Source organism: Bufo gargarizans, chromosome 6, assembly GCF_014858855.1.
Source record: "Bufo gargarizans isolate SCDJY-AF-19 chromosome 6, ASM1485885v1, whole genome shotgun sequence".
NCBI classification, from domain to species: domain Eukaryota; kingdom Metazoa; phylum Chordata; class Amphibia; order Anura; family Bufonidae; genus Bufo; species Bufo gargarizans.
The window spans coordinates 276,523,923-276,530,291 of NC_058085.1; the positions used below are offsets into that span (position 1 = coordinate 276,523,923).

The following is a 6,369-nucleotide window of genomic DNA, read 5'->3' on the forward strand; positions in this document are numbered from 1 at the left end:
GGCGCGAATCTTCGTAAGGCGATTTTATTAGCGCACATGCGAATATCGGCACGTCCCAGAACAGAGGCAAAGGGCTTTGCATTCATACATTAGTGAATTGAGTTGCGAATCTTCGTAAGGCGATTTTATTAGCGCACATGCGAATATCGGCACGTCCCAGAACAGAGGCACAGGGCTTTGCATTCATACATTAGTGAATTGAGTTGCGAATCTTCGTAAGGCGATTTTATTAGCGCACGTGCGAATATCGGCACGTCCCAGAACAGAGGCAAAGGGCTTTGCATTCATACATTAGTGAATTGAGTTGCGAATCTTCGTAAGGCGATTTTATTAGCGCACATGCGAATATCGGCACGTCCCAGAACAGAGGCAAAGGGCTTTGCATTCATACATTAGTGAATTGAGTTGCGAATCTTCGTAAGGCGATTTTATTAGCGCACATGCGAATATCGGCACGTCCCAGAACAGAGGCAAAGGGCTTTGCATTCATACATTAGTGAATTGAGTTGCGAATCTTCGTAAGGCGATTTTATTAGCGCACATGCGAATATCTACACTTGTCCCAGAACAGAGGCAAAGGGCTTTGCATTCATACATTAGTGATTGAATTGAGCTGCGAATCTTCGTAAGGCGATTTTATTAACGCAAATGCAAATATCTACACTTGTCCCCAGAACAGAGAGGCAAAGGCCTGTGCATTCATATAGTATAGCACCATATTCGCGAATACGTAGAACTTCGTAAAATTCGATTTACGAATATTCGTATTTTTTATTTTACTTTCCACCTTACAGATTACATTGATCTGTACTCTGTCAACTACTGTCATCACCCCCCACTGTATCTCGATTGATTCCCAAAAGTCTCACATTCCCTAGAAAGTGATTGAGTTGCGAATCTTCGTAAGGCGATTTTATTAGCGCACATGCGAATATCTACACTTGTCCCAGAACAGAGGCAAAGGGCTTTGCATTCATACATTAGTGATTGAATTGAGCTGCGAATCTTCGTAAGGCGATTTTATTAACGCAAATGCAAATATCTACACTTGTCCCCAGAACAGAGAGGCAAAGGCCTGTGCATTCATATAGTATAGCACCATATTCGCGAATACGTAGAACTTCGTAAAATTTGATTAACGAAAATTCGTATTTTTTATTTTACTTTCCACCTTACAGATTACATTGATCTGTACTCTGTCAACTACTGTCATCACCCCCCACTGTATCTCGATTGATTCCCAAAAGTCTCACATTCCCTAGAAAGTGATTGAGGTGCGAATCTTCGTAAGGCGATTTTATTAGCGCACATGCGAATATCTACACTTGTCCCAGAACAGAGGCAAAGGGCATTGCATTCATACATTAGTGATTGAATTGAGTTGCGAATCTTCGTAAGGCGATTTCATTAGCGCACATGTGAATTTTGCATAGCATATGTATTATGCGATGCGAAAATTCGAATTATCGCATATGCGAAATAATAACGAATTTGAATAATCGCGAATATTTTACGAATATTCTTTCGAATATTCACAAAATTTCGCGAATTCGAATATGGGACATGCCGCTCAACACTAGTGCTGGGCCTAAATTTATGACAATGGACTGTTGCAGTGGTGGGTGACGTGAAGCCTGATTCTCTGCTATGACATGCAGACTGATTCTCTGCTGACATGAAGCCAGATTGTCTGTTACGGGACCTCTCTCCTCTGCCTGGGTGCTGGGCCTAAATATATGCCAATGGACTGTTGCAGTGGTGGCTGACGTGAAGCCTCATTCTCTGCTATGACATGCAGACTAATTCTCTGCTGACATGAAGACAGATTCTCTGTTACGGGACCTCTCTCCTCTGCCTGGGTGCCGGGGCCTAAATATCTGAGAATGGACTGTTCCAGTGGTGGGTGACGGGAAGCCAGATTCTCTGCTATGGAACCTCTCTCCAATTGATTTTGGTTAATTTTTATTTATTTAATTTTTATTTTTATTCATTTCCCTATCCACATTTGTTTGCAGGGGATTTACCTACATGTTGCTGCCTTTTGCAGCCCTCTAGCTCTTTCCTGGGCTGTTTTACAGCCTTTTTAGTGCCGAAAAGTTCGGGTCCCCATTGACTTCAATGGGGTTCGGGTTCGGGACGAAGTTCGGATCGGGTTCGGATCCCGAACCCGAACATTTCCGGGATGTTCGGCCGAACTTCTCGAACCCGAACATCCAGGTGTTCGCTCAACTCTAACAATGAGCCATAAGTGTCCCTCTTTGACTGGCCAAAAGGTGGGGTGATATGAGTACACTTTAATGTTATGGCTGATCAGTGTATACATTATCTGCTGCAGAGAAAGGTACATAAAAGTCTACACACCCCTGTTAAAATGTCAGGTTTCTGTGATGTAAAAAAAAATGAGACAAAGATAAATCATTTCAGAACTTTTTCCACCATTAATGTGACTACTAGCGCCACAGTGTATAACGCAGGCGCGCCGGACTGCAGACACTGCTGGCAGTTTGTGAGTTAAAATCCCACTGTCTTTCTGCTAAAGCTACATAGCTGGTTGTTGGTGTTCGCTCCCCCCCTCCCTTGGGGGGGCGGGGTAATGGGTGAAGATACCACCCTTAGAGTTAATAAAAAGGAGGGTCATCCCTGTGTCCTGCCTCTTAGTCTCCGGCACCTCTGGAAGGAAGCTTCCTAACAAGGTATGGCCGACGACAGAGCCCTCCTGGCAGCCCTAGCTGCTAGAGTCCAGGAAAACCCAGCTTTCCTAACATCCCTCATTGCTGGCTTGCAGGAGCCCCCTCCTGCTATGCCTGCAGGGGACTCTTTAGTTTCTGGCCGCCCTAAACGGCGTACTAGAGCCCTAGGCAGACTCAGCTCTCCCTCCCTCCCTCCTCCACGTGTGAGAGGTTCAAAGCGGGGGGGGGGGGGGGGGGGCTCAAAGCGGGGGGGGGGGGGGGGCGCAGCCTCCAGCGTGTGTGCAGGAGTGTTATCAGCTCAGCCTGCAGCACGTTCTGGTCTCCTGCCCCCTGCTTCTTTCATTAACCCCCGAGCTCCCTCTGTCCCCTTGCCTGTGCTAGTGCCTAGTAACACTGCTAGTGTGCCCACATCTGCTGTGATCTCTGCCCCCACTCTGGCACTAAGTGCCCAGGCATCCCAGGTCCCTGCAGCGCAGCATACTGCTGCGCTCACCTGTGTTACTGAGCTGGGTAGCGATGTTTCCAGAGAGCTGGCCGGAGTGCAGTCAGTGCTTCCGGCAGCGTGGTCTGTGGCTCCGCCCCCCTCCAGTCCTCAGCAGTTTCCCGCTCCCTGGCAGGCAAGCTCCTCTCTCCTCAGCTCCCTGCTGCAGACTGTCACCCCAGGGATTATGGGCAATAGAAATTCCAATGTGTCATCTGCAGATGAGCCCAGGGATGCCCCCTCTACCGAGGCACAGGCTCCTGGGAGTGCCAACAGTTGCACTAATGCTCCTGCCAACCCACTCCCCCTACCCCCCAATCCCACTCAGGCCACCCTGCCTGACTTTATTGTAGCCAATCCCACCACTTCCTCATCGCTTATGGCACATTTAGGGCCCCCTACTGGGGTCTCTGCCCCTATTGCGCATATGGGGGAACGCCCCAATTCCAGAAGGTGCTCATCTGATGTATCCGACCGCCGTTATCGGCGCAGGTCGGCAGCTTGTCATCCACGTCGTTCCCGTCATCGTTCACGGTCTGCGCGGCGGTCCCACAGAAGTGCCCGCTCCAGATCGTCTCGTTGGCGGTCACCTTCATCATCGGAGGTCAGCTCCTGCAGCGATATCGCTGGCAGGTCTCATTCATGACGCAGAAGGGGTGCCCATGCATCAGCTGCACGGTCTTCTCGCGGGGCCAGCCGGGCCAGCGCGGTTCAGGATCCGAATCCTCCAATCACTCCAGTCGAACCTCCAGGTCCTTCTACTACTGGTGAGTTGAATTTTACGGGGGCTTGGGGGGCCTCTTTGGGTCCTCAGTTGGTCCCGGTACTTAAATCTTTATTGTCGCACTTGGACGGGAGTAATGCTGCTGCAGGTAAGCCCCCTCCTGCTGCCCCGCCTAGGGCAGGTGATCATAAAGAATCGCTATTCTGCGGCCTGTCTCCTTTGGGGGCGCACTTGGACATGGACACTATGGAGAAAATTTGGGCTAACCAATACATAGACATCTGGTCATTAGTTACTGTAGACCAGCATACTGTAGATAAAGAGCGTTCCCCCAATTCAGACAGGTTCATCGATCGCCGGCCCAAGGTGGCGCGCACCATGGGTAATTGGCTACAGGCCTTCTCGGTCTTGGGTTATGTCATGGCACAGAAGCACCCGGAGCGCTGCGGTGAATTATTTCTGTATTTGGAATCCGTTTATAGCGCCTATAAGTCCCACGGCGGTTCCGCCTGGTGGCGCTACGACGAGGAGTTCCGTAGGCGATTGGCGCTTCTACCGCATATCGGTTGGGGTGTCAAATCCACAGACCTCTGGTTGCGACTGATGCTGTCACAAAAATCTGTGCCCTTTCAGTCAGCGGCCCCCGGCCCCACTTCCAGCGGTCAGGGGCCTGTGTCAATCCGCAGGCCAGGATCCTGCTGGATGTATAACGAAGGCCACTGTAGGTTCTTCTCTCTATGTAAATTCAAACATGAGTGTTCCGTCTGCGGGGGATCTCATGCGGCCATTCGATGCCCTAACCAGCAGCCGGCCAGATCCAACGCATCCTCTACCGCAAAAGAGCTCAGTGAGCGTAGCAGAGATGTCCCCGTGGCTAGAGCTGTACCCCAATAAAAGGGCTTCCGCTGAGCTTAGGTTTGGTTTTTCCTTCGGTTTTTCCATCCCTTTTTGGTTATCCTGCCGCCCTAGCTGTGCGGGCAACCTTCCGTGTGCCCCCCGGTATTCAGAGGTTTTGCAGTCTAAAATTCGGAAGCAGGTTGAGTTAAGTAGAATAGTTGGCCCCTTTTTCATCCCTCCTTTTGATAATATCCGGGTTTCTCCATTGGGCAGTTTTTAGACATCATTTGTCCTTCCCCAAAGGCGATTCTGTCAATGACGGGATTTCTAAGGAGGACGCTACAATCTCCTGTGTTTCCTTTGACAGGGCAGTCTCTTTACTGAGAGCGGCAGGCCGGGGTGCTTCATTGGCGAAGTCGGACATTGTGTCACGTACGCTTAACGCTCAAGCTTAAATGGGACTTTCAGGTGGCGCAGTTTTCTGCTTTCTTACAACGGCCATACGTGCTGGCAGCTCCCGGATATTTCCAGCCCGACCTGTCCCTGTTTACTGACTCGGCGGGTTCTGTCGGTTTTGGTGCCATCCTAGGTACGCAGTGGTGCGCATCTCCCTGGCCTCAGGAGTGGCGCACGGCGGGCCTTTGTTCCAATATTACTTTGTTGGAACTTTTTCCCATTATAGTGGCCATCGAATTATGGGGACCTTCGCTACAAAATAGGAGGGTATGTTTTTGCACGGATAACATATCTGTGGTTCATTGCGTTAACCGGTTGTCTTCCTCATCCCCCCCGGTTTGGGCTTTGTTCGGCACCTGGTGTTAAGATGTTTACAGGATAATATTTATTTTCGTGCCTCTCGTGTTCCAGGTATCATTAACAGCGCTGCTGATGCGCTTTCTCATTTCATTGGCAGGAGTTCCGGACCCTAGTGCCAGCAGCTTCACCGGAGGGCTCCATGTGCCCGGCCCATCTCTGGGACATCCCGCTGAGCGAGTGACTCCTCTCATCAGAGCCTCAGTGGCTCCTAGGCCCTGGACGGGTTATGGTAAGGCCTGGGCTGGCTGGGTAGCGCTAGCAGGGACCCATCTGGTCCATTCCTCTGTGTCGGATCGTCTGAGCGTAACCATCGACTGTGCGGAAAGAGCTGTGCGGAAGGGCTGTGCGCAAAGAGCATCGGCGCCCGGTTTCATTTCATCTACTGGTCCAACTGCTTCAGGCCTCGCAACAAGCTTGCCCTTCCCCGCAAGAAGTCTTGTTGTTTTGCGCTGCATTTTGCCTTGCGTTTTTCTGAGCTTTTCGGATAAGCGAGCTCCTCCCCCCGTCCAAGTTCCAGCCAGGGGGTGTTTTGCAAGAGGATGTCCTTATTACGGATTCCTTGGTGCGCATTCGCCTCCGCCGGTCAAAAAAAAAACTGATATTTTGGCCGGGGTTCTAGCGTGTCGTTATATCGCATTCCCGGCCCTGCTTGCCCAGTCGCGGCGACCTCGGAATTCGCGGCATCTCGCCCTCCATGCCCCTTGTTTTTATGCCATGCAACGTCCTCCCCTCTCACCCGCTTTCAACTTTGCTCGGTTTTCCGGCGCTGCTTAACTGTCCTCGGTTGCCTGCCGGGGATTATGGGTCACATTCTTTCAGGA

At 50.7% G+C, this 6,369-nt stretch overlaps 2 long non-coding RNA genes across 2 annotated transcripts in view; one reads left to right on the top strand and one right to left on the bottom strand.

Moving 5' to 3' along the window:
• LOC122941508 overlaps positions 1 to 2,876 on the bottom strand; it is a 132,818-nt gene extending 129,942 nt beyond the window's left edge. The window contains exon 1 of the long non-coding RNA XR_006390462.1: positions 2,449 to 2,876. This is a non-coding gene — a long non-coding RNA (uncharacterized LOC122941508). The remainder of the gene's footprint in view (positions 1 to 2,448) is intronic.
• A 76-nt stretch (positions 2,877 to 2,952) lies between these two features.
• LOC122940660 lies at positions 2,953 to 6,125 on the top strand. The gene is made up of 2 exons (XR_006390378.1): positions 2,953 to 3,938; positions 5,646 to 6,125. It is a non-coding gene; the product is annotated as an uncharacterized LOC122940660 (long non-coding RNA).
• Positions 6,126 to 6,369: the final 244 nt, after the last annotated feature.